This window comes from Saccopteryx leptura, chromosome 8 (assembly GCF_036850995.1).
Source record: "Saccopteryx leptura isolate mSacLep1 chromosome 8, mSacLep1_pri_phased_curated, whole genome shotgun sequence".
Taxonomy (NCBI): domain Eukaryota; kingdom Metazoa; phylum Chordata; class Mammalia; order Chiroptera; family Emballonuridae; genus Saccopteryx; species Saccopteryx leptura.
The window spans coordinates 36,627,582-36,637,250 of NC_089510.1; the positions used below are offsets into that span (position 1 = coordinate 36,627,582).

General features: G+C 44.6%; 1 pseudogene; it reads right to left on the bottom strand.

Moving 5' to 3' along the window:
- Positions 1 to 1,357: 1,357 nt before the first annotated feature.
- Positions 1,358 to 5,082, bottom strand: LOC136379504 (uncharacterized; annotated as a pseudogene).
- Positions 5,083 to 9,669: the final 4,587 nt, after the last annotated feature.

Here is a 9,669-nt window from a genome sequence, read left to right on the forward strand (position 1 = left end):
ATACTATGCTTCTCTTACCCATCTATCTATCTGAGGTTTATGATTGGAATTAGTTTATGTGATTATGGAAGCCACTGCCTGCTCTCCGCAAGCTGGAGGATCGGGGAGGTTGGTGTATAATTCAGGCGCAGTTTGAAGGCCTGATGACCAGGTCACCAGGTCCGAGGGCTGGAAAAGCTGGACGTCCCAGCTCAAGCAAAGAGCACATGTGCTCTTCCTCCACCTTTTTGTTTTGTTCAGGCCGTCAGTACATTGGTGAGAGCTACCTTCTTCCCTTAGTCTACTGACTCAAATACTAATCTCCACAGACACAGCCACACTTAATGGTTTACCAGCTAGCTGGGCATCCCTCAGCCCAAACTGACATAAAATCAACCACCAAAGCTTCATCCCTTGTCAAATGGGCACCCAGACACATGTCCTTAAACCGTGATTCATCTCCAAATATAGACAATAATAAGATCATAATTCTGCTTGACATAACAACTATTCTGAGTACAACTAAAACACATACTAATTCCTTCCCCAGAAGAGTACATAAAGTCCTTAAGTGATGTTTACTCCTCTCTTGATTTCCTATAAGTTAAGTACTATAATATAAAACTACCAATATTTAAATACTGATATACATTTGATGCAACTTATGTTACATGGTAAAAGACTTAGAGAGGAAAGAAAACAAAAAATATTTGCAAAATAAATGTATTTACACATACAAATGTATTCATAACAAAATAAAAAGGTAAGACTCATAACAGTGAAGGTCTTGTTTCTATAACTGGTCACATGGTTGTAGCTGGTATTTATAACTAACTTATTCTACTACCCACTCTGTATTCCCTCTGCCTTCAGCAAGCACCTTAGCTGGTCATTGTTTTTTACCTGGTGTGGTGACCCAAACCTTCATTCCTGAAATGACTATCCCATTAGTAGGCCTGGTTAGATTTCCTAGTGTCTCATTGACCTTAATCACAGGCATGGAAATCTATGTGACACTCTAAGGCAGTGGTCCCCAACCTTTTTTGGTCCACGGACCGGTTTAATGTCAGAAGATATTTTCACGGACCGGCCTTTAGGGTGGGATGGATAAATGCACAAAATAAAATTATGTGACTGGCGTAAAAACTGTGGTATTTTAAAATATAATTGTCAAACTTACGAGACAAGCATGAAGAGTGAGTCTTAGATGGATGTAACAGAGGGAATCTGGTCATTTTTTAAAAATAAAACATCATTCAGACTTAAATATAAATAAAACGGAAATAATGTAAGTTATTTATTCTTTCTCTGCGGACCGGTACCAAATAGCCCACGGACCGCTACTGGTCCGTGGCCCAGGGGTTGGGGGACCACTGCTCTAAGGGTCTCCTGAATTCCAGACATAGTCTTCCTTACTGCCACTGTGAAACAGCAGTCCAATTTCCTCTTGGTAGTCTGGAGCAATCACCCCAGCTAGCTCTGTAATTTCCTGTTTTCCTGTTGATTCAGAGGCATAAATAGCCCAAAGCATCTGGGAGGCATCTTACCTTCCAGTTCAATGGAATCTGCATTATATCTCCTGATGGAAGCATTCGTGCCTTGGGAACTAAGACCTTTAGGCCTGTAGAGCATAAAAAATGGGAACAAGAAGCAAAAATGTTGCTAGTAGGTCACTGGGAGAAATAGTGAGTGGTACCACTCCCATTTACACCCCTTAATTCTTGGACCATAAATCCTGAAAAAGAGAACCATTGGACGCTGATTCATAACATATACAGCTTTCTAGAGAACCTTGGTCTAACCCTGCAAGGTATTGCCACCTAAGTGGCACTGTAACCGAGTCTTCTTCAAAAGGCCATTGCACTGTTCTAATCAAGCCAGCTGCTTCAGTAAGGTGGAGAACATGATGAGAGCAGTGAATTCTATGATTATGGGCCCATTAGTACACTTCTCTTGCTGTGAAGTGAGTCCTTGATCAGAAGCAATTTCTCTAGGTTCATGGATCATAACTGTGGCAGAAGCATTGTGTGCAAGGAACACAAATCTGTGTCCAGAGTGAGTGTCTATTCCAATAAGAACAAAATGCCCCTTCTATGACAGAAGTGGGCTAATATAATCAACCCGCCACCACATAGCTGGCTGATCACCCCCGAGAATGAAGCCATGTTGGGGACTTGCTGTCGGTCTCTTCTGCTGGCAGATTGGGCGCTCAGCAGTACTTATAGCCAGGAGGCTTTGTAAACAAAACTCTGTATTGCTGCGTTCATGCATAGCCTCTGTCCCTGCCAGGACGGCCTGTTGAGTCATGAGGCCTCTACACTGCGATGGGGGTGGGGGTGGGCAGGGTAAGGGGCTGACTGGTATCCACAGAATGGGTCATCCTATCCACTTAATTATTAAAATCCTCCTCTGCTAAGTCCCCCCCTTTTTTTTTTTTTTGTATTTCTCTGAAGCTGGAAACGGGAGAGACAGTCAGACAGACTCCCGCATGCGCCCGACCAGGATCCACCCGGCACGCCCACCAGGGGTGACGCTCTGCCCACCAGGGGGCGATGCTCTGCCCCTCCGGGGCGTCACTCTGCTGCGACCAGAGCCACTCTAGCGCCTGGGGCAGAGGCCAAGGAGCCATCCCCAGCGCCCGGGCCATCTTTGCTCCAATGGAGCCTTGGCTGCGGGAGGGGAAGAGAGAGACAGAGAGGAAGGAGGGGGGGATGGAGAAGCAAATGGGCGCCTCTCCTATGTGCCCTGGCCGGGAATCAAACCCGGGTCCCCCGCACGCCAGGCCGATGCTCTACCGCTGAGCCAACCGGCCAGGGCCTAAGTCACCTTTTGATGAACATTTACATGGAACACAAATATATTCATATTTTTTGCCCAATCAGAAAGATTTATTCATATATCTCTTTCCCAAATTTCTTTATCACCAATTTTCCAATCATGTTCCCTTTAAGTCCCTGACCATCTAGCCAAATCATGAACTGATGTATAACTATGTTTGACTACTTCTCCTTCCAAAGTGAACAGCCAGGTACACTGCCTGAAGTTCTTTCTGCCCACTGGGAAGATTTCCCTTCTCCACTGTCCTTCAGGGATGTCCCAGGAAGGGGCTCGCAGTGCTACAGCTGCCGCCATCCAGGTGGCACCTGCATGTTGTAGAGAACCATCTGCAAACTGGGCCCAAGCATTCCCTTCTTCTCTGGACTGATTGCAGGGAGCTCCCACGGGCCACGGGAGTGGGCTGGGAGGGAGAAGGCAGCATAGCAAGCATGTGGACCAGGGGTCCCCAAACTACGGCCCGCGGGCCACATGCGGCCCCCTGAGGCCATTTATCCGGCCCCTGCCGCACTTCTGGAAGGGGCACCTCTTTCATTGGTGGTCAGTGAGAGGAGCGTAGTTCCCATTGAAATATTGGTCAGTTTGTTGATTTAAATTTACTTGTTCTTTATTTTAAATATTGTATTTGTTCCTGTTTTGTTTTTTTACTTTAAAATAAGATATGTGCAGTGTGCGTAGGAATTTGTTCATAGTTTTTTTTATAGTCCGGCCCTCCAATGGCCTGAGAGACAGTGAACTGGCCCCCTGTGTAAAAAGTTTGGGGACCCCTGATGTGGACCATAGACATTTGGGCCACTTCTACATGTGACTGACGTGTGCCTTCAGAGCCCGCTGGGACCCGATCACATCTGTACTGCTTCCGTTTGGGGCTGGAGTGCCGCTGCGCGTGCCGACCAGATGGCAGGTGGGTCGGATAGCACCCAGCTCCTGCGGGCAGCTCAGGTCACATGGTGACTTGGTGATCCATTGTCAGCTGTTCACTCTCTACTAAGGACCCATAGCGGCCAAGAGCTGTTTCTCAAAGGGAGAGGAGTGTTCAACAGATGAGGTCAGGGCCTCGCCCCAGATCATCTGGCCCAAAGAGCAGAACAACTTACATGACAGCGGAGTCTTCTCTTACTCCGGGCCCCGCGTGAAACTAGCAGCATCTCAGGTTACTAGGCAGATGGGCTGGAACAACACACCTGAGTGAGGAGCGTGTTGCCTTCAAAACCCAAAGAGAGCCAGGATCTTGTCCCTCTTTCTTAGTTGTAGGGGGCTTCCGATACTGCATCTTAGCTTTCACCTTGGAATGGATATTCAAACACTCCCCACACCACTGGACCCTTGGAAATTTCACCGAGCTAAAAGGCCCCTGAGTTTTAGTCAGACTCATTTCCCACTTTCTGACATGTAAATGGCTTACCAATAAGTAAAGTCTATTTCTCACTGACTAGGTCCAGTCAGCATAATGTCGTCAGTGTAATGGACCAGTGTGATATGTAGTGGAAGGAAAAGGCAATCAACATCCCTAAGAACTAAATTATGACATAGGGCTGGACAGCTGATTTCTCCCCAGGTCAGAGTGAAGTACTACTGCTGGCTTTGCCCGCTGAAAAAAAAATTCTGCTTCTGCTGGGCCTTATGGGTGAGGATAGAGGAAGAGTCGGGTCCATGGCTGCAAACCAGGGACCAGGGGATGTGTTCATTTGCTTAAGCAATCAAACCACATTTGGCACAGCAGCTGCAATTGGAGTCACTACCTGGTTAAGCTCGCAATAATCCACTGTCATTCTCCAAGATCCACCTGTTTTCTGCACAGGACAAATAGGAGAGCTGAATGGGGGTGTGGTGGGGATCACCACCCCTGCATCTTCCATGTCCCTGATGGTGGCACTAATCTCTGAAATCCCTCTAGAAACGTGGTAGTGCTTTTTGATTTCCTATTTTCCTAGGTTGAGACAGTTCTAATGGATTCCCCTTGGCCTTTCTCATCATAATAGCCCTCACTCCGCACGTCAAGACGCCAAAGTGAGAATTCTGCCAGGTGCTAAGCCTGTTTATTCCAATGACTCATTCTAGAACCGGGGAGATGACCATAGGCTGGGTTCTGGGACCCCCGTGAGATGAGCCTGAGCTTAAATTCACTGCTCACCTGACTTTCATCAGTGCCTTCTCTGAAGGGCCACTGTGACATTTTTAGTTTCTTGGAACCAATGTCAATTCAGAACCGGTGTCTAATTGTCCCTGAGAGGTCTGATTATTTTCTTTCTCCCAGTGTACAGCCATAAGTTCCTCTGGGGAAGGTTGAGAGGAAGATTGACAGGATGGATTTTTGGTAGTGTGCTGAGATTCTTCCAGAGTACCCAGCTACCTCTTCATTCCAGGGGCTCTAGTTCTGTAGACTGGCTCAAGTCTGGGAATGGCTGCAGGAGCTGTGACTTTCTGTTAGAAATAAACTGTTAGCCCTTCCTAATTTCCCAAGCTGCAACATGAAATTCAAAAATCTCTGCTTAGAGAGCCCATATCCATAAATTCAGCCTGTCTAACTTTATGTTATTGTCACCATTATCCCACATCTTAGTATTCATTCCCATGGATGTTCCCTGGGTTTCTGTCTGCATAAATTAGAGAACTCAAGTAGTTCTCTTGGAATGTAACACACTCCCTCACGGGTCACATTTTGTACCTCACCTTGAGTGGCTGGCTGGGACTTGAGTCTAATTATAGTTCTCGAAGCAAAGAGGGGGCGTGGGGGTCCTGAGGAGAATCGGCTGTCTCTGGAGAGGTCATTACCATTTTCTCATGCAGGGCTCATTTCATCCTTTCAGACTGAGATGAAGAGGCCATTGCTACTGGGCTGAGAAGGCCACTTCCTCTGGATTTGGGAAGGCCAATTCCGCTAGGGCTGGGGAGACTTCTCACACTGGCAAAGAAGACTCATCATGACTTAGGGGCTCGCTATCCCCAGCTTCATCAGGATCTCCTCACATCACCATTCCACCTCACAGGGTCTCATTCTTTTCCCATCAACGCCCTCCGTTTAACAGTACGCACTGTCAGGCTGGGAGCTCCGCCTGGGCGGTAATTCAGCCAATCGCAGGAGGATGTGCTGCAGTTTTCAGCAATTTCAGCCTTGCGGCTACAGGAGCTAAGGCCCTCCTTCAGGGCACGGTGGAAGCTTTCAGGTCATTTATGCTGCACTAGAGTTGGGAATTTGAATCCTTAAGTTCATCCTTTTCTTTCACCACTTTGTCCAGTAACATTAGGAGCAACGAATCACCATCATTCTATTCCTTAGTGTTCCAAAATGTTCGAAATTATCATACGCAGAGTCGCTTAGCTCATTGTTTCTTGTCAGTGGTTGACTGGGAGTACCCAGAGCATAAATAATATTTGCACATCTCTATAGACAGTTCACATCATGGACTATCAGTGCTCTCTTTATTGCTAGAAAGATAACCATTAGGGTTTTTTAGTTTAATCATATTAGAGAAACTATTCTAAAAACTCCAGAACTGATTCAAAAAATTCATCCTTATAAGCATGTTCCTCTATAATCACTCCCAGTACCCACATCTGCATTGGCCAGGGAGCTCCAAAGAAATATTATCACTAAGCTATAGATATAGATAAGCCAAGATTTACTATAGGAATTGTCCGACATAATTGTGGGGACCGAGAAGTCCCACGATCTATCCTCTGCAAAGCAGAGAACCAGGGAAGTCAGTGGTGTGATTCCGTCTGAGTCCAAAGGCCTGAGGGGAGCCGATGACATTAGGTCTGAGTCCAAGGCCCCAAGAATTGGGGGAGCAGTGATGTAAGTCTCAGAGTCCACAGGTCAGAGAACCAGGAGCACAGGTGTCTGAGGGCAGGAGCGGGTGGATGTCTCAGCTCAAGCAAAGAGGGCAAATTCACCCTCCCTTTGCCTTTTTGTTTGAGTTGAGCCCTCAGCGCACTGGTGGGGGTGATCTTTGACTCAATCTCTTAATTCACATGTTAAACTCTTCCAGAAACATCCTCATAGATATTCCCAGAAATCAAGTTTTACCAGCTATTTGGGCATCCCTTAGCCCAGTCAAGATGACTCATAAAACTAATTATCATATCTAGCCAACAAAGCTCAATTTGAAATAAATCATCAACAGATCCTTTGTTGGTAATTTCTATGTAAGGAATAACAAGGAATTATATCCCACGTTCTTTTCAGCATTTATCGTCACATTAGAACCAGATTAGTCTATTGTTTGTGGATTGTCTTTTGAACAATTTTTAAATAGTTTAGAAAAGAACCAGAAATAAACAAAGCTAATCAACTCAAAAGAGTGAATTCCAAAAGTATAGAAATAATGGCCTTAAATACAACACATGTGTTTTTCAGGCCTCCACCGTCTAGGCTGACCCATGTTTTAGCTGTAAGTCTTGTTGTATAAGAAACTGCTAACACAGCATGGCTTCCCAGGGCAGCAGAGAGCAGGAGAACTCAGCACGACTTGGAGCGGGACGGGCGTGCTGCTCGGCTGGGCACGTGCGGGGCCTGCGTGGAGGGCAGAGTGAGATAAATGAGCAGGACTGTGCCTCCCTGAACCGGGCCAGAAAGCATGCAATGGACTCTGAAGGCCAGGAGCCCCATCTTACTATGTAGGAAGAGTAGTGTAGAAAAATGTTTTAGACAGATCTGGAAGAAAGAAAGATCAGAAGCAGAGACACTGATCAGGAACATATTTAATCAAAGAAATGGAAAGATGCAAAATACTTAGCCATTTGTTAGCACTGTACTTAAAGCCTTCATATCTTTAGGGGAAAAATATGTAAGTGATCTGAGTTTTTAACTAACATATATCTTTGGCCTTAGCAACTATGTGAAATGTAAGACCACATTAGAAAAAAGATTTCCATTTTTAGATTAAGATAATTTTCTTTTTCCTGATGTTGCTTCCCTAGACAGTAAATTGTCAAAGTAAACATATATAAATTTTCATGTCACATCAATAGATACTTCTTGCACATCTCAATGTGGGTAACAGTATGGGAAATATTAGACTACATTAAAGTCATGATCTCTGCTATTGGGGGAAATAAATCATAGTCTAACAGGGAAGTCAAGGGAAGCCAGACAAGCAGCTCTCCGTGTAGAACATGCTGGTATGGGAAGACAGTGTCCCTGACAGTAATAGGACATTCAAAAATGCTGTAGTCAACAGAAGAGTGTGGCATCATGAAGAGATGAAAAGAGAACCAGCCTGACCAGGTGGTGGCACAGTGAATAGAGCATCAGACTGGGATGCGGAAGACCCAGGTTCGAGACCCTGAGGTCACCAGCTTGAGCGTGGGCTCATCTGGTTTGAGCAAAAGCTCACCAGCTTGAGTCCAAGGTCGGTGGCTCAAGAAACGGGTTACTCGGTCTGCTGAAGGCCCGCGGTCAAGGCACATATGAGAAAGCAATCAATAAACAACTAAGGTGTTGCAACCCACAATGAAAAACTAATGATTGATGCTTCTCATGTCTCTGTTCCTGTCTGTCTGTCCCTGTCTATCCCTCTCTCTGACTCTCTCTCTCTCTCTCTCTCTCTCTCTCTCTCTCTGTAAAAAAACAAACAAACAAAGAGAACCGAACATGTTCTGGGTTCAAGCCACAGTCTCACCAGCACTGACCTTGCCTGGCCTTGTGAGCATGGGGCTCCTTTGTGTTTTTTAGCCTCGACTTCCTCTTCTGTAAACTGGAACTAAAGTAACGTGGGCTACTGACTCATGCTGTTCCAGTCCTGTACTTATGCAGCTTATTTCTTAGGTCCCGGTAGAAGACTTGACCTTGATCTCAGCCAATTTTTATCTTGGCTATAATTTTCAAAGATGGGAAGTGTTAGTAGTGCATTTGTAGAGGGATTAGTCATAGTCTACGGGACCAGGGGCCAGAAGCCAGACAGAGATGGGCAATAGAAGGAGAGATAAGGGCCGGATGAATCAGTCCTTTTCTAACCTTCACAACAGAAATAGGATGCCTCCTCTGTGTCAGGAGGGAGTGGGTTTCATGTCATTTGAGGTGTTAAGAGAGGGACAAAGTAGAGATGATTCAAGCATCAGATAATATCTATTCCAGACAGAAAATAGAATTAATGGCACTAAATAAAATCTAATGAACATGCGATGAGAATACAAGGCAGGAGACGGCCTTCTGGTTGAAGGCTAATGAGAAGGTTTTCATTTAGGAGATTTTCACTGCCGAGAGCTGACTTTCAATCGAATACATTCTTTTCTTACTTTTTTGAGATGATTCTATTTTTAAGTAATTCTTAAAATATATTTTACTGGATGTAAATATATGTAAGTCTTCTTTTCTTTCTGAAGGAAATGATTTCAATAAAATTATTTAACCCTAAAGTGCCTCCCAAAGGTAAGCTTAAAAAAATAGTAAATAATTTTAAAAGGCTTTTCTATTAACATGTAGGAGTTTATGTGTGTGTGTGTGTGTGTGTGTGTGTGTGTGTGTGTAACTGAACTGCAGGAAAAATTATATAGGTCTTATTTTTTAATACATTTAAAACCAAGAATTTAGGTATATATAACAATTTTGAATCTTTCATCAGATTTCATAGGATTCAAATTAATACTACTATAGGACTTAAAAATGAAACTCAGTGAAATTATGAAATAAAGACAGGTTATCTATTTCATGATAAATATTTTAAGACAGCAATGACTACATGCCTGTGGTGGTGAAGCCCCTTACCGTGCCCTTCTGTTATCTCTGTATATCTTCACTACAACCTTTGCCACAACCTGCAAAATGTAATTGCTCAGTGTCTCCTGCCTCCTTCTGTTCAGTTTTTCTTTTACAATTTTTCCAGAACACTTCTTTGATAACAAATGTATGCT